The following is a 25683-nucleotide window of genomic DNA, read 5'->3' on the forward strand; positions in this document are numbered from 1 at the left end:
GTCGCTCAAATTTGTCGGCGCAAATGTATCAGCGCAAGCGTGAAGGATTGATTTCATGATAATTTAGAGTTGCGGGATGATGGAAAAAAACAGGGGGCAAATCAATATCAAAAAAAAATATGAAAGCAAATAAATAAAAGGATAATAGGAAAATGCTTGAATTGACGCTTAAAATGAATTTCGGTCTAGAAAAGCCACACTGCTTCGCAGGACGGGGTAGTTTAAAAGAATAAAGCGAAAGGAATATGGCGGGTGCGATCATACCAGCACTAATGCACCGGATCCCTTCAGAACTTCGAAATTAAGCGTGTTTGGGCGAGAGTAGCACTTGGATTGGTGACCCCCTGGGAAGTCCTCGTGTTGCACCCCTCTCTTTTTTGTTTCGAAATCCAAATTTCCTATTCGTTCTTTATCCTGTAGTAATTTAGCTCCGTCGGAACGATTGCTTAATATTTTGCTTCTTGTCGAAGCGTGAAGGAGGATCTGAAGGCGCGAGACAAATCAGGAACGGTACGGCTCGATCAAAGCCCGGATCGTCGCTCAAATTTGTCGGCGCAAATGTATCACCGCAAGCGTGAAGGATTGATTTCATGATAATTTAGAGTTGCGGGATGATGGAAGAAAACAGGGTGCAAATCAATAACAAAAAAATATAAAGTAAATAAATAAAAGGATAAGAGGAAAATGCTTCAATTGACGCTTAAAATGAATTCCGGTCTAGAAAAGCCACACTGCTTCGCTGGACGGGGTAGTTTAAAAGAATAAAGCGAAAGGAACGTTGTGGGTGCGATCATACCAGCACTAATGCACCGTATCCCATCAGAACTCCGAATTTAAGCGTGCTTGGGCGTGAGCAGTATTAGGATGGGTGACCCCCTGGGAATTCCTCTTGTTGCACCCCTCTCTTTTTTGTTTCGAAATTCAAATTTTCTATTCGTTCTTTATCCTGTAGTAATTTAGGTCCTTCGGAACGATTGCTTTATATTTTGCTTCTTCTCGAAGCATGAAGGCGGATCTGAAGGCGCGAGAGAATTCAGGAACGGTACGGCTCGATCAAAGCCCGGATCATCGTTCAAATTTGTCGGCGCAAATGTATCAGCGCTAGCGTGATGGATTGATTTCATGACAATTTATTGTTGCGCGATGAGGGAAAAAAACAGGGTGCAAATCAATAACAAAAAAAAATATGAAAGCAAATAAATAAAAGGATAAGAGAAAAATGCTTGAATTGACGCTTAAAATGAATTTCGGTCTAGAAAAGCCACACTGCTTCGCAGGACGGGGTAGTTTAAAAGAATAAAGCGAAAGGAACATGGCGGGTGCGATCATACCAGCACTAATGCACCGGATCCCATCAGAACTCCGAAGTTAAGCATGCTTGGGCGAGAGTAGTACTAGGATGGGTTACCCCCTGGGAATTCCTCTTGTTGCACCCCTCTTTTTTTTGTTTCGAAATTCAAATTTTCTATTCGTTCTTTATCCTGTAGTAATTTAGGTCCTTCGGAATGATTGCTTTATATTTTGCTTCTTCTCGAAGCATGAAGGCGGATCTGAAGGCGCGAGACAAATCAGGAATGGTACGGCTCGATCAAAGCCCGGATCGTCGCTCAAATTTGTCGGCGCAAATGTATCAGCGCAAGCGTGAAGGATTGATTTCATGATAATTTAGAGTTGCGGGATGATGGAAAAAAACAGGGGGCAAATCAATAACAAAAAAAAATATGAAAGCAAATAAATAAAAGGATAATAGGAAAATGCTTGAATTGACGCTTAAAATGAATTTCGGTCTAGAAAAGCCACACTGCTTCGCAGGACGGGGTAGTTTAAAAGAATAATGCGAAAGGAACATGGCGGGTGCGATCATACCAGCACTAATGCACCGGATCCCATCAGAACTTCGAAGTTAAGCATGCTTGGGCGAGAGTAGTACTAGGATGGGTGACCCCCTGGGAATTCCTCTTGTTGCACCCCTCTCTTTTTTGTTTCGAAATTCAAATTTTCTATTCGTTCTTTATCCTGTAGTAATTTAGGTCCTTCGGAACGATTGCTTTATATTTTGCTTCTTCTCGAAGCATGAAGGCAGATCTGAAGGCGCGAGACAAATCAGGAACGGTACGGCTCGATCAAAGCCCGAATCGTCGCTCAAATTTGTCGGCGCAAATGTGTCAGCGCAAGCGTGAAGGATTGATTTCATGATAATTTAGAGTTGCGGGATGATGGAAAAAAATAGGGGGCAAATCAATAACAAAAAAAAATAAGAAAGCAAATAAATAAAAGGATAATAGGAAAATGCTTGAATTGACGCTTAAAACGAATTTCGGTCTAGAAAAGCCACACTGCTTCGCAGGACGGGGTAGTTTAAAAGAATAAAGCGAAAGGAATATGGCGGGTGCTATCATACCAGCACTAGTGAACCGGATCCCATCAGAACTTCGAAATTAAGCATGTTTGGGCGAGAGTAGTACTTGGATTGGTGACCCCCTGGGAAGTCCTCGTGTTGCACCCCTCTCTTTTTTGTTTCGAAATCCAAATTTCCTATTCGTTCTTTATCCTGTAGTAATTTAGCTCCGTTGGAACGATTGCTTAATATTTTGCTTCTTGTCGAAGCGTGAAGGAGAATCTGAAGGCGCGAGACAAATCAGGAACGGTACGGCTCGATCAAAGCCCGGATCGTCGCTCAAATTTGTCGGCGCAAATGTATCAGCGCAAGCGTGAAGGATTGATTTCATGATAATTTAGAGTTGCGGGATGATGGAAAAAAACAGGGTGCAAATCAATAACAAAAAAAAATATAAAGTAAATAAATAAAAGAATAAGAGGAAAATGCTTCAATTGACGCTTAAAATGAATTCCGGTCTAGAAAAGCCACACTGCTTCGCTGGACGGGGTAGTTTAAAAGAATAAAGCGAAAGGAACGTTGTGGGTGCGATCATACCAGCACTAATGCACCGTATCCCATCAGAACTCCGAAGTTAAGCGTGCTTGGGCGTGAGCAGTATTAGGATGGGTGACCCCCTGGGAATTCCTCTTGTTGCACCCCTCTCTTTTTTGTTTCGAAATTCAAATTTTCTATTCGTTCTTTATCCTGTAGTAATTTAGGTCCTTCGGAACGATTGCTTTATATTTTGCTTCTTCTCGAAGCATGAAGGCGGATCTGAAGGCGCGAGAGAAATCAGGAACGGTACGGCTCGATCAAAGCCCGGATCATCGCTCAAATTTGTCGGCGCAAATGTATCAGCGCTAGCGTGATGGATTGATTTGATGACAATTTATTGTTGCGCGATGAGGGAAAAAAACAGGGTGCAAATCAATAACAAAAAAAAATATGAAAGCAAATAAACAAAAGGATAAGAAAAAAATGCTTGAATTGACGCTTAAAATGAATTTCGGTCTAGAAAAGCCACACTGCTTCGCAGGACGGGGTAGTTTAAAAGAATAAAGCGAAAGGAACATGGCGGGTACGATCATACCAGCACTAATGCACCGGATCACATCAGAACTCCGAAGTTCAGCATGCTTGGGCGAGAGTAGTACTAGGATGGGTGACCCCCTGGGAATTCCTCTTGTTGCACCCCTCTCTTTTTTCTTTCGAAATTCAAATTTTCTATTCGTTCTTTATCCTGTAGTAATTTAGGTCCTTCGGAACGATTGCTTTATATTTTGCTTCTTCTCGAAGCATGAAGGCGGATCTGAAGGCGCGAGACAAATCAGGAACGGTACGGCTCGATCAAATCCCGGATCGTCGCTCAAATTTGTCGGCGCAAATGTATCAGCGCAAGCGTGAAGGATTGATTTCATGATAATTTAGAGTTGCGGGATGATGGAAAAAAACAGGGGGCAAATCAATGACAAAAAAAAATATGAAAGCAAATAAATAAAAGGATAATAGGAAAATGCTTGAATTGACGCTTAAAATGAATTTCGGTCTAGAAAAGCCAAACTGCTTCGCAGGATGGGGTAGTTTAAAAGAATAAAGCGAAAGGAATATGGCGGGTGCGATCATACCAGCACTAATGCACCGGATCCCATCAGAACTTCGAAATTAAGCGTGTTTGGGCGAGAGTAATACTTGGATTGGTGACCCCCTGGGAAGTCCTCGTGTTGCACCCCTCTCTTTTTTGTTTCGAAATCCAAATTTCCTATTCGTTCTTTATCCTGTAGTAATTTAGCTCTGTCGGAACGATTGCTTAATATTTTGCTTCTTGTCGACGCGTGAAGGAGGATCTGAAGGCGCGAGACAAATCAGGAACGGTACGGCTCGATCAAAGCCCGGATCGTCGCTCAAATTTGTCGGCGCAAATGTATCACCGCAAGCGTGAAGGATTGATTTCATGATAATTTAGAGTTGCGGGATGATGGAAAAAAATAGGGTGCAAATCAATAACAAAAAATATATAAAGTAAATAAATAAAAGGATAAGAGGAAAATGCTTCAATTGACGCTTAAAATGAATTCCGGTCTAGAAAAGCCACACTGCTTCGCAGGACAGGGTAGTTTAAAAGAATAAAACGAAAGGAACGTTGTGGGTGCGATCATACCAGCACTAATGCACCGTATCCCATCAGAACTCCGAAGTTAAGCGTGCTTGGGCGTAAGCAGTATTAGGATGGGTGACCCCCTGGGAAGTCCTCGTGTTGCACCCCTCTCTTTTTTGTTTCGAAATCCAAATTTCCTATTCGTTCTTTATCCTGTAGTAATTTAGGTCCTTCGGAACGATTGCTTTATATTTTGCTTCTTCTCGTAGCATGAAGGCAGATCTGAAGGCGCGAGACAAATCAGGAACGGTACGGCTCGATCAAAGCCCGAATCGTCGCTCAAATTTGTCGGCGCAAATGTGTCAGCGCAAGCGTGAAGGATTGATTTCATGATAATTTAGAGTTGCGGGATGATGGAAAAAAATAGGGGGCAAATCAATAACAAAAAAAAATAAGAAAGCAAATAAATAAAAGGATAATAGGAAAATGCTTGAATTGACGCTTAAAATGAATTCCGGTCTAGAAAAGCCACACTGCTTCGCTGGACGGGGTAGTTTAAAAGAATAAAGCGAAAGGAACGTTGTGGGTGCGATCATACCAGCACTAATGCACCGTATCCCATCAGAACTCCGAATTTAAGCGTGCTTGGGCGTGAGCAGTATTAGGATGGGTGACCCCCTGGGAATTCCTCTTGTTGCACCCCTCTCTTTTTTGTTTCGAAATTCAAATTTTCTATTCGTTCTTTATCCTGTAGTAATTTAGGTCCTTCGGAACGATTGCTTTATATTTTGCTTCTTCTCGAAGCATGAAGGCGGATCTGAAGGCGCGAGAGAATTCAGGAACGGTACGGCTCGATCAAAGCCCGGATCTTCGTTCAAATTTGTCGGCGCAAATGTATCAGCGCTAGCGTGATGGATTGATTTCATGACAATTTATTGTTGCGCGATGAGGGAAAAAAACAGGGTGCAAATCAATAACAAAAAAAAATATGAAAGCAAATAAATAAAAGGATAAGAGAAAAATGCTTGAATTGACGCTTAAAATGAATTTCGGTCTAGAAAAGCCACACTGCTTCGCAGGACGGGGTAGTTTAAAAGAATAAAGCGAAAGGAACATGGCGGGTGCGATCATACCAGCACTAATGCACCGGATCCCATCAGAACTCCGAAGTTAAGCATGCTTGGGCGAGAGTAGTACTAGGATGGGTTACCCCCTGGGAATTCCTCTTGTTGCACCCCTCTTTTTTTTGTTTCGAAATTCAAATTTTCTATTCGTTCTTTATCCTGTAGTAATTTAGGTCCTTCGAAACGATTGCTTTATATTTTGCTTCTTCTCGAAGCATGAAGGCGGATCTGAAGGAGCGAGAGAAATCAGGAACGGTACGGCTCGATCAAAGCCCGGATCATCGCTCAAATTTGTCGGCGCAAATGTATCAGCGCTAGCGTGATGGATTGATTTGATGACAATTTATTGTTGCGCGATGAGGGAAAAAAACAGGGTGCAAATCAATAACAAAAAAAAAATATGAAAGCAAATAAACAAAAGGATAAGAAAAAAATGCTTGAATTGACGCTTAAAATGAATTTCGGTCTAGAAAAGCCACACTGCTTCGCAGGACGGGGTAGTTTAAAAGAATAAAGCGAAAGGAACATGGCGGGTACGATCATACCAGCACTAATGCACCGGATCACATCAGAACTCCGAAGTTCAGCATGCTTGGGCGAGAGTAGTACTAGGATGGGTGACCCCCTGGGAATTCCTCTTGTTGCACCCCTCTCTTTTTTCTTTCGAAATTCAAATTTTCTATTCGTTCTTTATCCTGTAGTAATTTAGGTCCTTCGGAACGATTGCTTTATATTTTGCTTCTTCTCGAAGCATGAAGGCGGATCTGAAGGCGCGAGACAAATCAGGAACGGTACGGCTCGATCAAATCCCGGATCGTCGCTCAAATTTGTCGGCGCAAATGTATCAGCGCAAGCGTGAAGGATTGATTTCATGATAATTTAGAGTTGCGGGATGATGGAAAAAAACAGGGGGCAAATCAATGACAAAAAAAAATATGAAAGCAAATAAATAAAAGGATAATAGGAAAATGCTTGAATTGACGCTTAAAATGAATTTCGGTCTAGAAAAGCCAAACTGCTTCGCAGGACGGGGTAGTTTAAAAGAATAAAGCGAAAGGAATATGGCGGGTGCGATCATACCAGCACTAATGCACCGGATCCCATCAGAACTTCGAAATTAAGCGTGTTTGGGCGAGAGTAATACTTGGATTGGTGACCCCCTGGGAAGTCCTCGTGTTGCACCCCTCTCTTTTTTGTTTCGAAATCCAAATTTCCTATTCGTTCTTTATCCTGTAGTAATTTAGCTCTGTCGGAACGATTGCTTAATATTTTGCTTCTTGTCGACGCGTGAAGGAGGATCTGAAGGCGCGAGACAAATCAGGAACGGTACGGCTCGATCAAAGCCCGGATCGTCGCTCAAATTTGTCGGCGCAAATGTATCACCGCAAGCGTGAAGGATTGATTTCATGATAATTTAGAGTTGCGGGATGATGGAAAAAAATAGGGTGCAAATCAATAACAAAAAATATATAAAGTAAATAAATAAAAGGATAAGAGGAAAATGCTTCAATTGACGCTTAAAATGAATTCCGGTCTAGAAAAGCCACACTGCTTCGCAGGACAGGGTAGTTTAAAAGAATAAAACGAAAGGAACGTTGTGGGTGCGATCATACCAGCACTAATGCACCGTATCCCATCAGAACTCCAAAGTTAAGCGTGCTTGGGCGTAAGCAGTATTAGGATGGGTGACCCCCTGGGAAGTCCTCGTGTTGCACCCCTCTCTTTTTTGTTTCGAAATCCAAATTTCCTATTCATTCTTTATCCTGTAGTAATTTAGCTCCGTCGGAACGATTGCTTAATATTTTGCTTCTTGTCGAAGCGTGAAGGAGGATCTGAAGGCGCGAGACAAATCAGGAACGGTACGGCTCGATCAAAGCCCGGATCGTCGCTCAAATTTGTCGGCGCAAATGTATCAGCGCAAGCGTGAAGGATTGATTTCATGATAATTTAGAGTTGCGGGATGATGGAAAAAAACAGGGGGCAAATCAATATCAAAAAAAAATATGAAAGCAAATAAATAAAAGGATAATAGGAAAATGCTTGAATTGATGCTTAAAATGAATTTCGGTCTAGAAAAGCCACACTGCTTCGCAGGACGGGGTAGTTTAAAAGAATAAAGCGAAAGGAATATGGCGGGTGCGATCATACCAGCACTAATGCACCGGATCCCTTCAGAACTTCGAAATTAAGCGTGTTTGGGCGAGAGTAGCACTTGGATTGGTGACCCCCTGGGAAGTCCTCGTGTTGCACCCCTCTCTTTTTTGTTTCGAAATCCAAATTTCCTATTCGTTCTTTATCCTGTAGTAATTTAGCTCCGTCGGAACGATTGCTTAATATTTTGCTTCTTGTCGAAGCGTGAAGGAGGATCTGAAGGCGCGAGACAAATCAGGAACGGTACGGCTCGATCAAAGCCCGGATCGTCGCTCAAATTTGTCGGCGCAAATGTATCACCGCAAGCGTGAAGGATTGATTTCATGATAATTTAGAGTTGCGGGATGATGGAAGAAAACAGGGTGCAAATCAATAACAAAAAAATATAAAGTAAATAAATAAAAGGATAAGAGGAAAATGCTTCAATTGACGCTTAAAATGAATTCCGGTCTAGAAAAGCCACACTGCTTCGCTGGACGGGGTAGTTTAAAAGAATAAAGCGAAAGGAACGTTGTGGGTGCGATCATACCAGCACTAATGCACCGTATCCCATCAGAACTCCGAATTTAAGCGTGCTTGGGCGTGAGCAGTATTAGGATGGGTGACCCCCTGGGAATTCCTCTTGTTGCACCCCTCTCTTTTTTGTTTCGAAATTCAAATTTTCTATTCGTTCTTTATCCTGCAGTAATTTAGGTCCTTCGGAACGATTGCTTTATATTTTGCTTCTTCTCGAAGCATGAAGGCGGATCTGAAGGCGCGAGAGAATTCAGGAACGGTACGGCTCGATCAAAGCCCGGATCATCGTTCAAATTTGTCGGCGCAAATGTATCAGCGCTAGCGTGATGGATTGATTTCATGACAATTTATTGTTGCGCGATGAGGGAAAAAAACAGGGTGCAAATCAATAACAAAAAAAAATATGAAAGCAAATAAATAAAAGGATAAGAGAAAAATGCTTGAATTGACGCTTAAAATGAATTTCGGTCTAGAAAAGCCACACTGCTTCGCAGGACGGGGTAGTTTAAAAGAATAAAGCGAAAGGAACATGGCGGGTGCGATCATACCAGCACTAATGCACCGGATCCCATCAGAACTCCGAAGTTAAGCATGCTTGGGCGAGAGTAGTACTAGGATGGGTTACCCCCTGGGAATTCCTCTTGTTGCACCCCTCTTTTTTTTGTTTCGAAATTCAAATTTTCTATTCGTTCTTTATCCTGTAGTAATTTAGGTCCTTCGGAATGATTGCTTTATATTTTGCTTCTTCTCGAAGCATGAAGGCGGATCTGAAGGCGCGAGACAAATCAGGAATGGTACGGCTCGATCAAAGCCCGGATCGTCGCTCAAATTTGTCGGCGCAAATGTATCAGCGCAAGCGTGAAGGATTGATTTCATGATAATTTAGAGTTGCGGGATGATGGAAAAAAACAGGGGGCAAATCAATAACAAAAAAAAATATGAAAGCAAATAAATAAAAGGATAATAGGAAAATGCTTGAATTGACGCTTAAAATGAATTTCGGTCTACAAAAGCCACACTGCTTCGCAGGACGGGGTAGTTTAAAAGAATAATGCGAAAGGAACATGGCGGGTGCGATCATACCAGCACTAATGCACCGGATCCCATCAGAACTTCGAAGTTAAGCATGCTTGGGCGAGAGTAGTACTAGGATGGGTGACCCCCTGGGAATTCCTCTTGTTGCACCCCTCTCTTTTTTGTTTCGAAATTCAAATTTTCTATTCGTTCTTTATCCTGTAGTAATTTAGGTCCTTCGGAACGATTGCTTTATATTTTGCTTCTTCTCGAAGCATGAAGGCAGATCTGAAGGCGCGAGACAAATCAGGAACGGTACGGCTCGATCAAAGCCCGAATCGTCGCTCAAATTTGTCGGCGCAAATGTATCAGCGCAAGCGTGAAGGATTGATTTCATGATAATTTAGAGTTGCGGGATGATGGAAAAAAATAGGGGGCAAATCAATAACAAAAAAAAATAAGAAAGCAAATAAATAAAAGGATAATAGGAAAATGCTTGAATTGACGCTTAAAATGAATTTCGGTCTAGAAAAGCCACACTGCTTCGCAGGACGGGGTAGTTTAAAAGAATAAAGCGAAAGGAATATGGCGGGTGCTATCATACCAGCACTAATGAACCGGATCCCATCAGAACTTCGAAATTAAGCGTGTTTGGGCGAGAGTAGTACTTGGATTGGTGACCCCCTGGGAAGTCCTCGTGTTGCACCCCTCTCTTTTTTGTTTCGAAATCCAAATTTCCTATTCGTTCTTTATCCTGTAGTAATTTAGCTCCGTTGGAACGATTGCTTAATATTTTGCTTCTTGTCGAAGCGTGAAGGAGGATCTGAAGGCGCGAGACAAATCAGGAACGGTACGGCTCGATCAAAGCCCGGATCGTCGCTCAAATTTGTCGGCGCAAATGTATCAGCGCAAGCGTGAAGGATTGATTTCAGGATAATTTAGAGTTGCGGGATGATGGAAAAAAACAGGGTGCAAATCAATAACAAAAAAAAAATATAAAGTAAATAAATAAAAGAATAAGAGGAAAATGCTTCAATTGACGCTTAAAATGAATTCCGGACTAGAAAAGCCACACTGCTTCGCTGGACGGGGTAGTTTAAAAGAATAAAGCGAAAGGAACGTTGTGGGTGCGATCATACCAGCACTAATGCACCGTATCCCATCAGAACTCCGAAGTTAAGCGTGCTTGGGCGTGAGCAGTATTAGGATGGGTGACCCCCTGGGAATTCCTCTTGTTGCACCCCTCTCTTTTTTGTTTCGAAATTCAAATTTTCTATTCGTTCTTTATCCTGTAGTAATTTAGGTCCTTCGGAACGATTGCTTTATATTTTGCTTCTTCTCGAAGCATGAAGGCGGATCTGAAGGCGCGAGAGAAATCAGGAACGGTACGGCTCGATCAAAGCCCGGATCATCGCTCAAATTTGTCGGCGCAAATGTATCAGCGCTAGCGTGATGGATTGATTTGATGACAATTTATTGTTGCGCGATGAGGGAAAAAAACAGGGTGCAAATCAATAACAAAAAAAAATATGAAAGCAAATAAACAAAAGGATAAGAAAAAAATGCTTGAATTGACGCTTAAAATGAATTTCGGTCTAGAAAAGCCACACTGCTTCGCAGGACGGGGTAGTTTAAAAGAATAAAGCGAAAGGAACATGGCGGGTACGATCATACCAGCACTAATGCACCGGATCACATCAGAACTCCGAAGTTCAGCATGCTTGGGCGAGAGTAGTACTAGGATGGGTGACCCCCTGGGAATTCCTCTTGTTGCACCCCTCTCTTTTTTCTTTCGAAATTCAAATTTTCTATTCGTTCTTTATCCTGTAGTAATTTAGGTCCTTCGGAACGATTGCTTTATATTTTGCTTCTTCTCGAAGCATGAAGGCGGATCTGAAGGCGCGAGACAAATCAGGAACGGTACGGCTCGATCAAATCCCGGATCGTCGCTCAAATTTGTCGGCGCAAATGTATCAGCGCAAGCGTGAAGGATTGATTTCATGATAATTTAGAGTTGCGGGATGATGGAAAAAAACAGGGGGCAAATCAATGACAAAAAAAAATATGAAAGCAAATAAATAAAAGGATAATAGGAAAATGCTTGAATTGACGCTTAAAATGAATTTCGGTCTAGAAAAGCCAAACTGCTTCGCAGGACGGGGTAGTTTAAAAGAATAAAGCGAAAGGAATATGGCGGGTGCGATCATACCAGCACTAATGCACCGGATCCCATCAGAACTTCGAAATTAAGCGTGTTTGAGCGAGAGTAATACTTGGATTGGTGACCCCCTGGGAAGTCCTCGTGTTGCACCCCTCTCTTTTTTGTTTCGAAATCCAAATTTCCTATTCGTTCTTTATCCTGTAGTAATTTAGCTCTGTCGGAACGATTGCTTAATATTTTGCTTCTTGTCGACGCGTGAAGGAGGATCTGAAGGCGCGAGACAAATCAGGAACGGTACGGCTCGATCAAAGCCCGGATCGTCGCTCAAATTTGTCGGCGCAAATGTATCACCGCAAGCGTGAAGGATTGATTTCATGATAATTTAGAGTTGCGGGATGATGGAAAAAAATAGGGTGCAAATCAATAACAAAAAATATATAAAGTAAATAAATAAAAGGATAAGAGGAAAATGCTTCAATTGACGCTTAAAATGAATTCCGGTCTAGAAAAGCCACACTGCTTCGCAGGACAGGGTAGTTTAAAAGAATAAAACGAAAGGAACGTTGTGGGTGCGATCATACCAGCACTAATGCACCGTATCCCATCAGAACTCCAAAGTTAAGCGTGCTTGGGCGTAAGCAGTATTAGGATGGGTGACCCCCTGGGAAGTCCTCGTGTTGCACCCCTCTCTTTTTTGTTTCGAAATCCAAATTTCCTATTCGTTCTTTATCCTGTAGTAATTTAGCTCCGTCGGAACGATTGCTTAATATTTTGCTTCTTGTCGAAGCGTGAAGGAGGATCTGAAGGCGCGAGACAAATCAGGAACGGTACGGCTCGATCAAAGCCCGGATCGTCGCTCAAATTTGTCGGCGCAAATGTATCAGCGCAAGCGTGAAGGATTGATTTCATGATAATTTAGAGTTGCGGGATGATGGAAAAAAACAGGGGGCAAATCAATATCAAAAAAAAATATGAAAGCAAATAAATAAAAGGATAATAGGAAAATGCTTGAATTGATGCTTAAAATGAATTTCGGTCTAGAAAAGCCACACTGCTTCGCAGGACGGGGTAGTTTAAAAGAATAAAGCGAAAGGAATATGGCGGGTGCGATCATACCAGCACTAATGCACCGGATCCCATCAGAACTTCGAAATTAAGCGTGTTTGGGCGAGAGTAATACTTGGATTGGTGACCCCCTGGGAAGTCCTCGTGTTGCACCCCTCTCTTTTTTGTTTCGAAATCCAAATTTCCTATTCGTTCTTTATCCTGTAGTAATTTAGCTCTGTCGGAACGATTGCTTAATATTTTGCTTCTTGTCGAAGCGTGAAGGAGGATCTGAAGGCGCGAGACAAATCAGGAACGGTACGGCTCGATCAAATCCCGGATCGTCGCTCAAATTTGTCGGCGCAAATGTATCAGCGCAAGCGTGAAGGATTGATTTCATGATAATTTAGAGTTGCGGGATGATGGAAAAAAACAGGGGGCAAATCAATGACAAAAAAAAATATAAAGTAAATAAATAAAAGGATAAGAGGAAAATGCTTCAATTGACGCTTAAAATGAATTCCGGTCTAGAAAAGCCACACTGCTTCGCTGGACGGGGTAGTTTAAAAGAATAAAGCGAAAGGAACGTTGTGGGTGCAATCATACCAGCACTAATGCACCGTATCCCATCAGAACTCCGAATTTAAGCGTGCTTGGGCGTGAGCAGTATTAGGATGGGTGACCCCCTGGGAATTCCTCTTGTTGCACCCCTCTCTTTTTTGTTTCGAAATTCAAATTTTCTATTCGTTCTTTATCCTGTAGTAATTTAGGTCCTTCGGAACGATTGCTTTATATTTTGCTTCTTCTCGAAGCATGAAGGCAGATCTGAAGGCGCGAGACAAATCAGGAACGGTACGGCTCGATCAAAGCCCGAATCGTCGCTCAAATTTGTCGGCGCAAATGTATCAGCGCAAGCGTGAAGGATTGATTTCATGATAATTTAGAGTTGCGGGATGATGGAAAAAAATAGGGGGCAAATCAATAACAAAAAAAAATAAGAAAGCAAATAAATAAAAGGATAATAGGAAAATGCTTGAATTGACGCTTAAAATGAATTTCGGTCTAGAAAAGCCACACTGCTTCGCAGGACGGGGTAGTTTAAAAGAATAAAGCGAAAGGAATATGGCGGGTGCTATCATACCAGCACTAATGAACCGGATCCCATCAGAACTTCGAAATTAAGCGTGTTTGGGCGAGAGTAGTACTTGGATTGGTGACCCCCTGGGAAGTCCTCGTGTTGCACCCCTCTCTTTTTTGTTTCGAAATCCAAATTTCCTATTCGTTCTTTATCCTGTAGTAATTTAGCTCCGTTGGAACGATTGCTTAATATTTTGCTTCTTGTCGAAGCGTGAAGGAGGATCTGAAGGCGCGAGACAAATCAGGAACGGTACGGCTCGATCAAAGCCCGGATCGTCGCTCAAATTTGTCGGCGCAAATGTATCAGCGCAAGCGTGAAGGATTGATTTCAGGATAATTTAGAGTTGCGGGATGATGGAAAAAAACAGGGTGCAAATCAATAACAAAAAAAAAATATAAAGTAAATAAATAAAAGAATAAGAGGAAAATGCTTCAATTGACGCTTAAAATGAATTCCGGACTAGAAAAGCCACACTGCTTCGCTGGACGGGGTAGTTTAAAAGAATAAAGCGAAAGGAACGTTGTGGGTGCGATCATACCAGCACTAATGCACCGTATCCCATCAGAACTCCGAAGTTAAGCGTGCTTGGGCGTGAGCAGTATTAGGATGGGTGACCCCCTGGGAATTCCTCTTGTTGCACCCCTCTCTTTTTTGTTTCGAAATTCAAATTTTCTATTCGTTCTTTATCCTGTAGTAATTTAGGTCCTTCGGAACGATTGCTTTATATTTTGCTTCTTCTCGAAGCATGAAGGCGGATCTGAAGGCGCGAGAGAAATCAGGAACGGTACGGCTCGATCAAAGCCCGGATCATCGCTCAAATTTGTCGGCGCAAATGTATCAGCGCTAGCGTGATGGATTGATTTGATGACAATTTATTGTTGCGCGATGAGGGAAAAAAACAGGGTGCAAATCAATAACAAAAAAAAATATGAAAGCAAATAAACAAAAGGATAAGAAAAAAATGCTTGAATTGACGCTTAAAATGAATTTCGGTCTAGAAAAGCCACACTGCTTCGCAGGACGGGGTAGTTTAAAAGAATAAAGCGAAAGGAACATGGCGGGTACGATCATACCAGCACTAATGCACCGGATCACATCAGAACTCCGAAGTTCAGCATGCTTGGGCGAGAGTAGTACTAGGATGGGTGACCCCCTGGGAATTCCTCTTGTTGCACCCCTCTCTTTTTTCTTTCGAAATTCAAATTTTCTATTCGTTCTTTATCCTGTAGTAATTTAGGTCCTTCGGAACGATTGCTTTATATTTTGCTTCTTCTCGAAGCATGAAGGCGGATCTGAAGGCGCGAGACAAATCAGGAACGGTACGGCTCGATCAAATCCCGGATCGTCGCTCAAATTTGTCGGCGCAAATGTATCAGCGCAAGCGTGAAGGATTGATTTCATGATAATTTAGAGTTGCGGGATGATGGAAAAAAACAGGGGGCAAATCAATGACAAAAAAAAATATGAAAGCAAATAAATAAAAGGATAATAGGAAAATGCTTGAATTGACGCTTAAAATGAATTTCGGTCTAGAAAAGCCAAACTGCTTCGCAGGACGGGGTAGTTTAAAAGAATAAAGCGAAAGGAATATGGCGGGTGCGATCATACCAGCACTAATGCACCGGATCCCATCAGAACTTCGAAATTAAGCGTGTTTGGGCGAGAGTAATACTTGGATTGGTGACCCCCTGGGAAGTCCTCGTGTTGCACCCCTCTCTTTTTTGTTTCGAAATCCAAATTTCCTATTCGTTCTTTATCCTGTAGTAATTTAGCTCTGTCGGAACGATTGCTTAATATTTTGCTTCTTGTCGACGCGTGAAGGAGGATCTGAAGGCGCGAGACAAATCAGGAACGGTACGGCTCGATCAAAGCCCGGATCGTCGCTCAAATTTGTCGGCGCAAATGTATCACCGCAAGCGTGAAGGATTGATTTCATGATAATTTAGAGTTGCGGGATGATGGAAAAAAATAGGGTGCAAATCAATAACAAAAAATATATAAAGTAAATAAATAAAAGGATAAGAGGAAAATGCTTCAATTGACGCTTAAAATGAATTCCGGTCTAGAAAAGCCACACTGTTTCGCAGGACAGGGTAGTTTAAAAGAATAAAACGAAAGGAACGTTGTGGGTGCGATCATACCAGCACTAATGCACCGTATCCCATCAGAACTCCAAAGTTAAGCGTGCTTGGGCGTAAGCAGTATTAGGATGGGTGACCCCCTGGGAAGTCCTCGTGTTGCACCCCTCTCTTTTTTGTTTCGAAATCCAAATTTCCTATTCGTTCTTTATCCTGTAGTAATTTAGCTCCGTCGGAACGATTGCTTAATATTTTGCTTCTTGTCGAAGCGTGAAGGAGGATCTGAAGGCGCGAGACAAATCAGGAACGGTACGGCTCGATCAAAGCCCGGATCGTCGCTCAAATTTGTCGGCGCAAATGTATCAGCGCAAGCGTGAAGGATTGATTTCATGATAATTTAGAGTTGCGGGATGATGGAAAAAAACAGGGGGCAAATCAATATCAAAAAAAAATATGAAAGCAAATAAATAAAAGGATAATAGGAAAATGCTTGAATTGATGCTTAAAATGAATTTCGGTCTAGAAAAGCCACACTGCTTCGCAGGACGGGGTAGTTTAAAAGAATAAAGCGAAAGGAATATGGCGGGTGCGATCATACCAGCACTAATGCACCGGATCCCATCAGAACTTCGAAATTAAGCGTGTTTGGGCGAGAGTAATACTTGGATTGGTGACCCCCTGGGAAGTCCTCGTGTTGCACCCCTCTCTTTTTTGTTTCGAAATCCAAATTTCCTATTCGTTCTTTATCCTGTAGTAACTTAGCTCTGTCGGAACGATTGCTTAATATTTTGCTTCTTGTCGAAGCGTGAAGGAGGATCTGAAGGCGCGAGACAAATCAGGAACGGTACGGCTCGATCAAAGCCCGGATCGTCGCTCAAATTTGTCGGCGCAAATGTATCACCGCAAGCGTGAAGGATTGATTTCATGATAATTTAGAGTTGCGGGATGATGGAAAAAAATAGGGTGCAAATCAATAACAAAAAATATATAAAGTAAATAAATAAAAGGATAAGAGGAAAATGCTTCAATTGACGCTTAAAATGAATTCCGGTCTAGAAAAGCCACACTGCTTCGCAGGACAGGGTAGTTTAAAAGAATAAAACGAAAGGAACGTTGTGGGTGCGATCATACCAGCACTAATGCACCGTATCCCATCAGAACTCCAAAGTTAAGCGTGCTTGGGCGTAAGCAGTATTAGGATGGGTGACCCCCTGGGAAGTCCTCGTGTTGCACCCCTCTCTTTTTTGTTTCGAAATCCAAATTTCCTATTCGTTCTTTATCCTGTAGTAATTTAGCTCCGTCGGAACGATTGCTTAATATTTTGCTTCTTGTCGAAGCGTGAAGGAGGATCTGAAGGCGCGAGACAAATCAGGAACGGTACGGCTCGATCAAAGCCCGGATCGTCGCTCAAATTTGTCGGCGCAAATGTATCACCGCAAGCGTGAAGGATTGATTTCATGATAATTTAGAGTTGCGGGATGATGGAAGAAAACAGGGTGCAAATCAATAACAAAAAAATATAAAGTAAATAAATAAAAGGATAAGAGGAAAATGCTTCAATTGACGCTTAAAATGAATTCCGGTCTAGAAAAGCCTCACTGCTTCGCTGGACGGGGTAGTTTAAAAGAATAAAGCGAAAGAAACGTTGTGGGTGCGATCATACCAGCACTAATGCACCGTATCCCATCAGAACTCCGAATTTAAGCGTGCTTGGGCGTGAGCAGTATTAGGATGGGTGACCCCCTGGGAATTCCTCTTGTTGCACCCCTCTCTTTTTTGTTTCGAAATTCAAATTTTCTATTCGTTCTTTATCCTGTAGTAATTTAGGTCCTTCGGAACGATTGCTTTATATTTTGCTTCTTCTCGAAGCATGAAGGCGGATCTGAAGGCGCGAGAGAATTCAGGAACGGTACGGCTCGATCAAAGCCCGGATCATCGTTCAAATTTGTCGGCGCAAATGTATCAGCGCTAGCGTGATGGATTGATTTCATGACAATTTATTGTTGCGCGATGAGGGAAAAAAACAGGGTGCAAATCAATAACAAAAAAAAATATGAAAGCAAATAAATAAAAGGATAAGAGAAAAATGCTTGAATTGACGCTTAAAATGAATTTCGGTCTAGAAAAGCCACACTGCTTCGCAGGACGGGGTAGTTTAAAAGAATAAAGCGAAAGGAACATGGCGGGTGCGATCATACCAGCACTAATGCACCGGATCCCATCAGAACTCCGAAGTTAAGCATGCTTGGGCGAGAGTAGTACTAGGATGGGTTACCCCCTGGGAATTCCTCTTGTTGCACCCCTCTTTTTTTTGTTTCGAAATTCAAATTTTCTATTCGTTCTTTATCCTGTAGTAATTTAGGTCCTTCGGAATGATTGCTTTATATTTTACTTCTTCTCGAAGCATGAAGGCGGATCTGAAGGCGCGAGACAAATCAGGAATGGTACGGCTCGATCAAAGCCCGGATCGTCGCTCAAATTTGTCGGCGCAAATGTATCAGCGCAAGCGTGAAGGATTGATTTCATGATAATTTAGAGTTGCGGGATGATGGAAAAAAACAGGGGGCAAATCAATAACAAAAAAAAATATGAAAGCAAATAAATAAAAGGATAATAGGAAAATGCTTGAATTGACGCTTAAAATGAATTTCGGTCTACAAAAGCCACACTGCTTCGCAGGACGGGGTAGTTTAAAAGAATAATGCGAAAGGAACATGGCGGGTGCGATCATACCAGCACTAATGCACCGGATCCCATCAGAACTTCGAAGTTAAGCATGCTTGGGCGAGAGTAGTACTAGGATGGGTGACCCCCTGGGAATTCCTCTTGTTGCACCCCTCTCTTTTTTGTTTCGAAATTCAAATTTTCTATTCGTTCTTTATCCTGTAGTAATTTAGGTCCTTCGGAACGATTGCTTTATATTTTGCTTCTTCTCGAAGCATGAAGGCAGATCTGAAGGCGCGAGACAAATCAGGAACGGTACGGCTCGATCAAAGCCCGAATCGTCGCTCAAATTTGTCGGCGCAAATGTATCAGCGCAAGCGTGAAGGATTGATTTCATGATAATTTAGAGTTGCGGGATGATGGAAAAAAATAGGGGGCAAATCAATAACAAAAAAAAATAAGAAAGCAAATAAATAAAAGGATAATAGGAAAATGCTTGAATTGACGCTTAAAATGAATTTCGGTCTAGAAAAGCCACACTGCTTCGCAGGACGGGGTAGTTTAAAAGAATAAAGCGAAAGGAATATGGCGGGTGCTATCATACCAGCACTAATGAACCGGATCCCATCAGAACTTCGAAATTAAGCGTGTTTGGGCGAGAGTAGTACTTGGATTGGTGACCCCCTGGGAAGTCCTCGTGTTGCACCCCTCTCTTTTTTGTTTCGAAATCCAAATTTCCTATTCGTTCTTTATCCTGTAGTAATTTAGCTCCGTTGGAACGATTGCTTAATATTTTGCTTCTTGTCGAAGCGTGAAGGAGGATCTGAAGGCGCGAGACAAATCAGGAACGGTACGGCTCGATCAAAGCCCGGATCGTCGCTCAAATTTGTCGGCGCAAATGTATCAGCGCAAGCGTGAAGGATTGATTTCAGGATAATTTAGAGTTGCGGGATGATGGAAAAAAACAGGGTGCAAATCAATAACAAAAAAAAATATAAAGTAAATAAATAAAAGAATAAGAGGAAAATGCTTCAATTGACGCTTAAAATGAATTCCGGACTAGAAAAGCCACACTGCTTCGCTGGACGGGGTAGTTTAAAAGAATAAAGCGAAAGGAACGTTGTGGGTGCGATCATACCAGCACTAATGCACCGTATCCCATCAGAACTCCGAAGTTAAGCGTGCTTGGGCGTGAGCAGTATTAGGATGGGTGACCCCCTGGGAATTCCTCTTGTTGCACCCCTCTCTTTTTTGTTTCGAAATTCAAATTTTCTATTCGTTCTTTATCCTGTAGTAATTTAGGTCCTTCGGAACGATTGCTTTATATTTTGCTTCTTCTCGAAGCATGAAGGCGGATCTGAAGGCGCGAGAGAAATCAGGAACGGTACGGCTCGATCAAAGCCCGGATCATCGCTCAAATTTGTCGGCGCAAATGTATCAGCGCTAGCGTGATGGATTGATTTGATGACAATTTATTGTTGCGCGATGAGGGAAAAAAACAGGGTGCAAATCAATAACAAAAAAAAATATGAAAGCAAATAAACAAAAGGATAAGAAAAAAATGCTTGAATTGACGCTTAAAATGAATTTCGGTCTAGAAAAGCCACACTGCTTCGCAGGACGGGGTAGTTTAAAAGAATAAAGCGAAAGGAACATGGCGGGTACGATCATACCAGCACTAATGCACCGGATCACATCAGAACTCCGAAGTTCAGCATGCTTGGGCGAGAGTAGTACTAGGATGGGTGACCCCCTGGGAATTCCTCTTGTTGCACCCCTCTCTTTTTTCTTTCGAAATTCAAATTTTCTATTCGTTCTTTATCCTGTAGTAATTTAGGTCCTTCGGAACGATTGCTTTATATTTTGCTTCTTCTCGAAGCATGAAGGCGGATCTGAAGGCGCGAGACAAATCAGGAACGGTACGGCTCGATCAAAGCCCGGATCGTCGCTCAAATTTGTCGGCGCAAATGTATCAGCGCAAGCGTGAAGGATTGATTTCATGATAATTTAGAGTTGCGGGATGATGGAAAAAAACAGGGGGCAAATCAATGACAAAAAAAAATATGAAAGCAAATAAATAAAAGGATAATAGGAAAATGCTTGAATTGACGCTTAAAATGAATTTCGGTCTAGAAAAGCCAAACTGCTTTGCAGGACGGGGTAGTTTAAAAGAATAAAGCGAAAGGAATATGGCGGGTGCGATCATACCAGCACTAATGCACCGGATCCCATCAGAACTTCGAAATTAAGCGTGTTTGGGCGAGAGTAATACTTGGATTGGTGACCCCCTGGGAAGTCCTCGTGTTGCACCCCTCTCTTTTTTGTTTCGAAATCCAAATTTCCTATTCGTTCTTTATCCTGTAGTAATTTAGCTCCGTCGGAACGATTGCTTAATATTTTGCTTCTTGTCGAAGCGTGAAGTAGGATCTGAAGGCGCGAGACAAATCAGGAACGGTACGGCTCGATCAAAGCCCGGATCGTCGCTCAAATTTGTCGGCGCAAATGTATCACCGCAAGCGTGAAGGATTGATTTCATGATAATTTAGAGTTGCGGGATGATGGAAAAAAACAGGGTGCAAATCAATAACAAAAAAAAATATAAAGTAAATAAATAAAAGGATAAGAGGAAAATGCTTCAATTGACGCTTAAAATGAATTCCGGTCTAGAAAAGCCACACTGCTTCGCAGGACAGGGAAGTTTAAAAGAATAAAGCGAAAGGAACGTTGTGGGTGCGATCATACCAGCACTAATGCACCGTATCCCATCAGAACTCCGAAGTTAAGCGTGCTTGGGCGTAAGCAGTATTAGGATGGGTGACCCCCTGGGAAGTCCTCGTGTTGCACCCCTCTCTTTTTTGTTTCGAAATCCAAATTTCCTATTCGTTCTTTATCCTGTAGTAATTTAGCTCCGTCGAAACGATTGCTTAATATTTTGCTTCTTGTCGAAGCGTGAAGGAGGATCTGAAGGCGCGAGACAAATCAGGAACGGTACGGCTCGATCAAAGCCCGGATCGTCGCTCAAATTTGTCGGCGCAAATGTATCAGCGCAAGCGTGAATTATTGATTTCATGATAATTTAGAGTTGCGGGATGATGGAAAAAAACAGGGGGCAAATCAATATCAAAAAAAAATATGAAAGCAAATAAATAAAAGGATAATAGGAAAATGCTTGAATTGACGCTTAAAATGAATTTCGGTCTAGAAAAGCCACACTGCTTCGCAGGACGGGGTAGTTTAAAAGAATAAAGCGAAAGGAATATGGCGGGTGCGATCATACCAGCACTAATGCACCGGATCCCTTCAGAACTTCGAAATTAAGCGTGTTTGGGCGAGAGTAGCACTTGGATTGGTGACCCCCTGGGAAGTCCTCGTGTTGCACCCCGCTCTTTTTTGTTTCGAAATCCAAATTTCCTATTCGTTCTTTATCCTGTAGTAATTTAGCTCCGTCGGAACGATTGCTTAATATTTTGCTTCTTGTCGAAGCGTGAAGGAGGATCTGAAGGCGCGAGACAAATCAGGAACGGTACGGCTCGATCAAAGCCCGGATCGTCGCTCAAATTTGTCGGCGCAAATGTATCACCGCAAGCGTGAAGGATTGATTTCATGATAATTTAGAGTTGCGGGATGATGGAAAAAAACAGGGTGCAAATCAATAACAAAAAAAAATATAAAGTAAATAAATAAAAGGATAAGAGGAAAATGCTTCAATTGACGCTTAAAATGAATTCCGGTCTAGAAAAGCCACACTGCTTCGCAGGACAGGGTAGTTTAAAAGAATATAGCGAAAGAAACGTTGTGGGTGCGATCATACCAGCACTAATGCACCGTATCCCATCAGAACTCCGAAGTTAAGCGTGCTTGGGCGTAAGCAGTATTAGGATGGGTGACCCCCTGGGAAGTCCTCGTGTTGCACCCCTCTCTTTTTTGTTTCGAAATCCAAATTTCCTATTCGTTCTTTATCCTGTAGTAATTTAGCTCCGTCGAAACGATTGCTTAATATTTTGCTTCTTGTCGAAGCGTGAAGGAGGATCTGAAGGCGCGAGACAAATCAGGAACGGTACGGCTCGATCAAAGCCCGGATCGTCGCTCAAATTTGTCGGCGCAAATGTATCAGCGCAAGCGTGAAGGATTGATTTCATGATAATTTAGAGTTGCGGGATGATGGAAAAAAACAGGGGGCAAATCAATATCAAAAAAAAATATGAAAGCAAATAAATAAAAGGATAATAGGAAAATGCTTGAATTGACGCTTAAAATGAATTTCGGTCTAGAAAAGCCAAACTGCTTCGCAGGACGGGGTAGTTTAAAAGAATAAAGCGAAAGGAATATGGCGGGTGCGATCATACCAGCACTAATGCACCGGATCCCTTCAGAACTTCGAAATTAAGCGTGTTTGGGCGAGAGTAGCACTTGGATTGGTGACCCCCTGGGAAGTCCTCGTGTTGCACCCCGCTCTTTTTTGTTTCGAAATCCAAATTTCCTATTCGTTCTTTATCCTGTAGTAATTTAGCTCCGTCGGAACGATTGCTTAATATTTTGCTTCTTCTCGAAGCATGAAGGCGGATCTGAAGGCGCGAGAGAATTCAGGAACGGTACGGTTCGATCAAAGCCCGGATCATCGCTCAAATTTGTCGGCGCAAATGTATCAGCGCTAGCGTGATGGATTGATTTCATGACAATTTATTGTTGCGCGATGAGGGAAAAAAACAGGGTGCAAATCAATAACAAAAAAAAATATGAAAGCAAATAAATAAAAGGATAAGAGAAAAATGCTTGAATTGACGCTTAAAATGAATTTCGGTCTAGAAAAGCCACACTGCTTTGCAGGACGGGGTAGTTTAAAAGAATAAAGCGAAAGGAACATGGCGGGTGCGATCATACCAGCACTAATGCACCGGATCCCATCAGAACTCCGAAGTTAAGCATGCTTGGGCGAGAGTAGTACTAGGATGGGTTACCCCCTGGGAATTCCTCTTGTTGCACCCCTCTTTTTTTTGTTTCGAAATTCAAAGTTTCTATTCGTTCTTTATCCTGTAGTAATTTAGGTCCTTCGGAATGATTGCTTTATATTTTGCTTCTTCTCGAAGCATGAAGGAGGATCTGAAGGCGCGAGTCAAATCAGGAACGGTACGGCTCGATCAAAGCCCGGATCGTCGCTCAAATTTGTCGGCGCAAATGTATCACCGCAAGCGTGAAGGATTGATTTCATGATAATTTAGAGTTGCGGGATGATGGAAAAAAACAGGGGGCAAATCAATAACAAAAAAAAATATGAAAGCAAATAAATAAAAGGATAATAGGAAAAAGCTTGAATTGACGCTTAAAATGAATTTCGGTCTAGAAAAGCTACACTGCTTCGCAGGACGGGGTAGTTTAAAAGAATAAAGCGAAAGGAATATGGCGGGTGCGATCATACCAGCACTAATGCACCGGATCCCATCAGAACTTCGAAATTAAGCGTGTTTGGGCGAGAGTAGTACTTGGATTGGTGACCCCCTGGGAAGTCCTCGTGTTGCACCCCTCTCTTTTTTGTTTCGAAATCCAAATTTCCTATTCGTTCTTTATCCTGTAGTAATTTAGCTCCGTCGGAACGATTGCTTAATATTTTGCTTCTTGTCGAAGCGTGAAGGAGGATCTGAAGGCGCGAGACAAATCAGGAACGGTACGGCTCGATCAAAGCCCGGATCGTCGCTCAAATTTGTCGGCGCAAATGTATCAGCGCAAGCGTGAAGGATTGATTTCATGATAATTTAGAGTTGCGGGATGATGGAAAAAAACAGGGTGCAAATCAATAACAAAAAAAAATATAAAGTAAATAAACAAAAGAATAAGAGGAAAATGCTTCAATTGACGCTTAAAATGAATTCCGGTCTAGAAAAGCCACACTGCTTCGCTGGACGGGGTAGTTTAAAAGAATAAAGCGAAAGGAACGTTGTGGGTGCGATCATACCAGCACTAATGCACCGTATCCCATCAGAACTCCGAAGTTAAGCGTGCTTGGGCGTGAGCAGTATTAGGATGGGTGACCCCCTGGGAATTCCTCTTGTTGCACCCCTCTCTTTTTTGTTTCGAAATTCAAATTTTCTATTCGTTCTTTATCCTGTAGTAATTTAGGTCCTTCGGAACGATTGCTTTATATTTTGCTTCTTCTCGAAGCATGAAGGCGGATCTGAAGGCGCGAGAGAAATCAGGAACGGTACGGCTCGATCAAAGCCCGGATCATCGCTCAAATTTATCGGCGCAAATGTATCAGCGCTAGCGTGATGGATTGATTTGATGACAATTTATTGTTGCGCGATGAGGGAAAAAAACAGGGTGCAAATCAATAACAAAAAAAAATATGAAAGCAAATAAACAAAAGGATAAGAAAAAAATGCTTGAATTGACGCTTAAAATGAATTTCGGTCTAGAAAAGCCACACTGCTTCGCAGGACGGGGTAGTTTAAAAGAATAAAGCGAAAGGAACATGGCGGGTACGATCATACCAGCACTAATGCACCGGATCACATCAGAACTCCGAAGTTCAGCATGCTTGGGCGAGAGTAGTACTAGGATGGGTGACCCCCTGGGAATTCCTCTTGTTGCACCCCTCTCTTTTTTCTTTCGAAATTCAAATTTTCTATTCGTTCTTTATCCTGTAGTAATTTAGGTCCTTCGGAACGATTGCTTTATATTTTGCTTCTTCTCGAAGCATGAAGGCGGATCTGAAGGCGCGAGACAAATCAGGAACGGTACGGCTCGATCAAATCCCGGATCGTCGCTCAAATTTGTCGGCGCAAATGTATCAGCGCAAGCGTGAAGGATTGATTTCATGATAATTTAGAGTTGCGGGATGATGGAAAAAAACAGGGGGCAAATCAATGACAAAAAAAAATATGAAAGCAAATAAATAAAAGGATAATAGGAAAATGCTTGAATTGACGCTTAAAATGAATTTCGGTCTAGAAAAGCCAAACTGCTTCGCAGGACGGGGTAGTTTAAAAGAATAAAGCGAAAGGAATATGGCGGGTGCGATCATACCAGCACTAATGCACCGGATCCCATCAGAACTTCGAAATTAAGCGTGTTTGGGCGAGAGTAATACTTGGATTGGTGACCCCCTGGGAAGTCCTCGTGTTGCACCCCTCTCTTTTTTGTTTCGAAATCCAAATTTCCTATTCGTTCTTTATCCTGTAGTAATTTAGCTCCGTCGGAACGATTGCTTAATATTTTGCTTCTTGTCGAAGCGTGAAGGAGGATCTGAAGGCGCGAGACAAATCAGGAACGGTACGGCTCGATCAAAGCCCGGATCGTCGCTCAAATTTGTCGGCGCAAATGT

General features: G+C 42.2%; 48 non-coding genes across 48 annotated transcripts; all 48 read left to right on the forward strand.

Annotated features, from left to right (window-relative positions):
* The first annotated feature begins 250 nt into the window (after positions 1–250).
* On the forward strand, positions 251–369 carry LOC140025013 (5S ribosomal RNA). Its single transcript, XR_011828990.1, has one exon. It is a non-coding gene; the product is annotated as a 5S ribosomal RNA (ribosomal RNA).
* Positions 370–782: 413 nt separating this feature from the next.
* LOC140024701 (5S ribosomal RNA) lies at positions 783–901 on the forward strand. Its single transcript, XR_011828677.1, has one exon. It is a non-coding gene; the product is annotated as a 5S ribosomal RNA (ribosomal RNA).
* Positions 902–1317: 416 nt separating this feature from the next.
* Positions 1318–1436, forward strand: LOC140032213 (5S ribosomal RNA). The gene has a single exon (XR_011836138.1). It is a non-coding gene; the product is annotated as a 5S ribosomal RNA (ribosomal RNA).
* A 416-nt stretch (positions 1437–1852) lies between these two features.
* Positions 1853–1971, forward strand: LOC140032325 (5S ribosomal RNA). The gene has a single exon (XR_011836251.1). It is a non-coding gene; the product is annotated as a 5S ribosomal RNA (ribosomal RNA).
* A 416-nt stretch (positions 1972–2387) lies between these two features.
* LOC140025057 (5S ribosomal RNA) lies at positions 2388–2506 on the forward strand. Its single transcript, XR_011829034.1, has one exon. It is a non-coding gene; the product is annotated as a 5S ribosomal RNA (ribosomal RNA).
* A 415-nt stretch (positions 2507–2921) lies between these two features.
* LOC140023547 (5S ribosomal RNA) lies at positions 2922–3040 on the forward strand. Its single transcript, XR_011827516.1, has one exon. It is a non-coding gene; the product is annotated as a 5S ribosomal RNA (ribosomal RNA).
* Positions 3041–3456: 416 nt separating this feature from the next.
* On the forward strand, positions 3457–3575 carry LOC140024472 (5S ribosomal RNA). The gene has a single exon (XR_011828446.1). It is a non-coding gene; the product is annotated as a 5S ribosomal RNA (ribosomal RNA).
* Positions 3576–3991: 416 nt separating this feature from the next.
* LOC140024255 (5S ribosomal RNA) lies at positions 3992–4110 on the forward strand. Its single transcript, XR_011828228.1, has one exon. It is a non-coding gene; the product is annotated as a 5S ribosomal RNA (ribosomal RNA).
* A 414-nt stretch (positions 4111–4524) lies between these two features.
* On the forward strand, positions 4525–4643 carry LOC140021824 (5S ribosomal RNA). Its single transcript, XR_011825806.1, has one exon. It is a non-coding gene; the product is annotated as a 5S ribosomal RNA (ribosomal RNA).
* Positions 4644–5059: 416 nt separating this feature from the next.
* On the forward strand, positions 5060–5178 carry LOC140024702 (5S ribosomal RNA). Its single transcript, XR_011828678.1, has one exon. It is a non-coding gene; the product is annotated as a 5S ribosomal RNA (ribosomal RNA).
* A 416-nt stretch (positions 5179–5594) lies between these two features.
* Positions 5595–5713, forward strand: LOC140032214 (5S ribosomal RNA). The gene has a single exon (XR_011836139.1). It is a non-coding gene; the product is annotated as a 5S ribosomal RNA (ribosomal RNA).
* A 417-nt stretch (positions 5714–6130) lies between these two features.
* Positions 6131–6249, forward strand: LOC140024473 (5S ribosomal RNA). The gene has a single exon (XR_011828447.1). It is a non-coding gene; the product is annotated as a 5S ribosomal RNA (ribosomal RNA).
* Positions 6250–6665: 416 nt separating this feature from the next.
* LOC140024256 (5S ribosomal RNA) lies at positions 6666–6784 on the forward strand. Its single transcript, XR_011828229.1, has one exon. It is a non-coding gene; the product is annotated as a 5S ribosomal RNA (ribosomal RNA).
* Positions 6785–7198: 414 nt separating this feature from the next.
* On the forward strand, positions 7199–7317 carry LOC140023766 (5S ribosomal RNA). The gene has a single exon (XR_011827732.1). It is a non-coding gene; the product is annotated as a 5S ribosomal RNA (ribosomal RNA).
* Positions 7318–7733: 416 nt separating this feature from the next.
* Positions 7734–7852, forward strand: LOC140025014 (5S ribosomal RNA). The gene has a single exon (XR_011828991.1). It is a non-coding gene; the product is annotated as a 5S ribosomal RNA (ribosomal RNA).
* A 413-nt stretch (positions 7853–8265) lies between these two features.
* On the forward strand, positions 8266–8384 carry LOC140024703 (5S ribosomal RNA). The gene has a single exon (XR_011828679.1). It is a non-coding gene; the product is annotated as a 5S ribosomal RNA (ribosomal RNA).
* Positions 8385–8800: 416 nt separating this feature from the next.
* On the forward strand, positions 8801–8919 carry LOC140032215 (5S ribosomal RNA). Its single transcript, XR_011836140.1, has one exon. It is a non-coding gene; the product is annotated as a 5S ribosomal RNA (ribosomal RNA).
* Positions 8920–9335: 416 nt separating this feature from the next.
* Positions 9336–9454, forward strand: LOC140032326 (5S ribosomal RNA). Its single transcript, XR_011836252.1, has one exon. It is a non-coding gene; the product is annotated as a 5S ribosomal RNA (ribosomal RNA).
* A 416-nt stretch (positions 9455–9870) lies between these two features.
* LOC140024319 (5S ribosomal RNA) lies at positions 9871–9989 on the forward strand. The gene has a single exon (XR_011828292.1). It is a non-coding gene; the product is annotated as a 5S ribosomal RNA (ribosomal RNA).
* A 416-nt stretch (positions 9990–10405) lies between these two features.
* Positions 10406–10524, forward strand: LOC140023548 (5S ribosomal RNA). Its single transcript, XR_011827517.1, has one exon. It is a non-coding gene; the product is annotated as a 5S ribosomal RNA (ribosomal RNA).
* Positions 10525–10940: 416 nt separating this feature from the next.
* On the forward strand, positions 10941–11059 carry LOC140024474 (5S ribosomal RNA). Its single transcript, XR_011828448.1, has one exon. It is a non-coding gene; the product is annotated as a 5S ribosomal RNA (ribosomal RNA).
* A 416-nt stretch (positions 11060–11475) lies between these two features.
* On the forward strand, positions 11476–11594 carry LOC140025024 (5S ribosomal RNA). Its single transcript, XR_011829001.1, has one exon. It is a non-coding gene; the product is annotated as a 5S ribosomal RNA (ribosomal RNA).
* A 414-nt stretch (positions 11595–12008) lies between these two features.
* LOC140023767 (5S ribosomal RNA) lies at positions 12009–12127 on the forward strand. Its single transcript, XR_011827733.1, has one exon. It is a non-coding gene; the product is annotated as a 5S ribosomal RNA (ribosomal RNA).
* A 416-nt stretch (positions 12128–12543) lies between these two features.
* LOC140024257 (5S ribosomal RNA) lies at positions 12544–12662 on the forward strand. Its single transcript, XR_011828230.1, has one exon. It is a non-coding gene; the product is annotated as a 5S ribosomal RNA (ribosomal RNA).
* Positions 12663–13077: 415 nt separating this feature from the next.
* LOC140024780 (5S ribosomal RNA) lies at positions 13078–13196 on the forward strand. Its single transcript, XR_011828756.1, has one exon. It is a non-coding gene; the product is annotated as a 5S ribosomal RNA (ribosomal RNA).
* Positions 13197–13612: 416 nt separating this feature from the next.
* Positions 13613–13731, forward strand: LOC140024320 (5S ribosomal RNA). The gene has a single exon (XR_011828293.1). It is a non-coding gene; the product is annotated as a 5S ribosomal RNA (ribosomal RNA).
* Positions 13732–14147: 416 nt separating this feature from the next.
* On the forward strand, positions 14148–14266 carry LOC140023550 (5S ribosomal RNA). Its single transcript, XR_011827519.1, has one exon. It is a non-coding gene; the product is annotated as a 5S ribosomal RNA (ribosomal RNA).
* Positions 14267–14682: 416 nt separating this feature from the next.
* LOC140024475 (5S ribosomal RNA) lies at positions 14683–14801 on the forward strand. The gene has a single exon (XR_011828449.1). It is a non-coding gene; the product is annotated as a 5S ribosomal RNA (ribosomal RNA).
* Positions 14802–15217: 416 nt separating this feature from the next.
* LOC140024258 (5S ribosomal RNA) lies at positions 15218–15336 on the forward strand. Its single transcript, XR_011828231.1, has one exon. It is a non-coding gene; the product is annotated as a 5S ribosomal RNA (ribosomal RNA).
* A 414-nt stretch (positions 15337–15750) lies between these two features.
* LOC140023769 (5S ribosomal RNA) lies at positions 15751–15869 on the forward strand. Its single transcript, XR_011827735.1, has one exon. It is a non-coding gene; the product is annotated as a 5S ribosomal RNA (ribosomal RNA).
* Positions 15870–16285: 416 nt separating this feature from the next.
* Positions 16286–16404, forward strand: LOC140024260 (5S ribosomal RNA). Its single transcript, XR_011828233.1, has one exon. It is a non-coding gene; the product is annotated as a 5S ribosomal RNA (ribosomal RNA).
* Positions 16405–16818: 414 nt separating this feature from the next.
* On the forward strand, positions 16819–16937 carry LOC140023770 (5S ribosomal RNA). Its single transcript, XR_011827736.1, has one exon. It is a non-coding gene; the product is annotated as a 5S ribosomal RNA (ribosomal RNA).
* Positions 16938–17350: 413 nt separating this feature from the next.
* On the forward strand, positions 17351–17469 carry LOC140024704 (5S ribosomal RNA). Its single transcript, XR_011828680.1, has one exon. It is a non-coding gene; the product is annotated as a 5S ribosomal RNA (ribosomal RNA).
* Positions 17470–17885: 416 nt separating this feature from the next.
* Positions 17886–18004, forward strand: LOC140032216 (5S ribosomal RNA). The gene has a single exon (XR_011836141.1). It is a non-coding gene; the product is annotated as a 5S ribosomal RNA (ribosomal RNA).
* A 416-nt stretch (positions 18005–18420) lies between these two features.
* LOC140032328 (5S ribosomal RNA) lies at positions 18421–18539 on the forward strand. Its single transcript, XR_011836254.1, has one exon. It is a non-coding gene; the product is annotated as a 5S ribosomal RNA (ribosomal RNA).
* Positions 18540–18955: 416 nt separating this feature from the next.
* On the forward strand, positions 18956–19074 carry LOC140024321 (5S ribosomal RNA). The gene has a single exon (XR_011828294.1). It is a non-coding gene; the product is annotated as a 5S ribosomal RNA (ribosomal RNA).
* Positions 19075–19489: 415 nt separating this feature from the next.
* Positions 19490–19608, forward strand: LOC140023551 (5S ribosomal RNA). Its single transcript, XR_011827520.1, has one exon. It is a non-coding gene; the product is annotated as a 5S ribosomal RNA (ribosomal RNA).
* A 416-nt stretch (positions 19609–20024) lies between these two features.
* Positions 20025–20143, forward strand: LOC140024476 (5S ribosomal RNA). Its single transcript, XR_011828450.1, has one exon. It is a non-coding gene; the product is annotated as a 5S ribosomal RNA (ribosomal RNA).
* A 416-nt stretch (positions 20144–20559) lies between these two features.
* On the forward strand, positions 20560–20678 carry LOC140024261 (5S ribosomal RNA). The gene has a single exon (XR_011828234.1). It is a non-coding gene; the product is annotated as a 5S ribosomal RNA (ribosomal RNA).
* Positions 20679–21093: 415 nt separating this feature from the next.
* Positions 21094–21212, forward strand: LOC140021825 (5S ribosomal RNA). The gene has a single exon (XR_011825807.1). It is a non-coding gene; the product is annotated as a 5S ribosomal RNA (ribosomal RNA).
* Positions 21213–21628: 416 nt separating this feature from the next.
* LOC140025015 (5S ribosomal RNA) lies at positions 21629–21747 on the forward strand. The gene has a single exon (XR_011828992.1). It is a non-coding gene; the product is annotated as a 5S ribosomal RNA (ribosomal RNA).
* A 415-nt stretch (positions 21748–22162) lies between these two features.
* LOC140021826 (5S ribosomal RNA) lies at positions 22163–22281 on the forward strand. Its single transcript, XR_011825808.1, has one exon. It is a non-coding gene; the product is annotated as a 5S ribosomal RNA (ribosomal RNA).
* Positions 22282–22697: 416 nt separating this feature from the next.
* On the forward strand, positions 22698–22816 carry LOC140025017 (5S ribosomal RNA). Its single transcript, XR_011828994.1, has one exon. It is a non-coding gene; the product is annotated as a 5S ribosomal RNA (ribosomal RNA).
* A 416-nt stretch (positions 22817–23232) lies between these two features.
* On the forward strand, positions 23233–23351 carry LOC140032217 (5S ribosomal RNA). The gene has a single exon (XR_011836142.1). It is a non-coding gene; the product is annotated as a 5S ribosomal RNA (ribosomal RNA).
* A 416-nt stretch (positions 23352–23767) lies between these two features.
* Positions 23768–23886, forward strand: LOC140023090 (5S ribosomal RNA). The gene has a single exon (XR_011827063.1). It is a non-coding gene; the product is annotated as a 5S ribosomal RNA (ribosomal RNA).
* A 415-nt stretch (positions 23887–24301) lies between these two features.
* Positions 24302–24420, forward strand: LOC140023552 (5S ribosomal RNA). The gene has a single exon (XR_011827521.1). It is a non-coding gene; the product is annotated as a 5S ribosomal RNA (ribosomal RNA).
* Positions 24421–24836: 416 nt separating this feature from the next.
* LOC140024477 (5S ribosomal RNA) lies at positions 24837–24955 on the forward strand. Its single transcript, XR_011828451.1, has one exon. It is a non-coding gene; the product is annotated as a 5S ribosomal RNA (ribosomal RNA).
* Positions 24956–25371: 416 nt separating this feature from the next.
* On the forward strand, positions 25372–25490 carry LOC140024262 (5S ribosomal RNA). The gene has a single exon (XR_011828235.1). It is a non-coding gene; the product is annotated as a 5S ribosomal RNA (ribosomal RNA).
* The last annotated feature ends 193 nt before the right edge of the window (positions 25491–25683 follow it).

The sequence above is a fragment of the Coffea arabica genome, chromosome 11e, assembly GCF_036785885.1.
Source record: "Coffea arabica cultivar ET-39 chromosome 11e, Coffea Arabica ET-39 HiFi, whole genome shotgun sequence".
Classification (NCBI taxonomy): domain Eukaryota; kingdom Viridiplantae; phylum Streptophyta; class Magnoliopsida; order Gentianales; family Rubiaceae; genus Coffea; species Coffea arabica.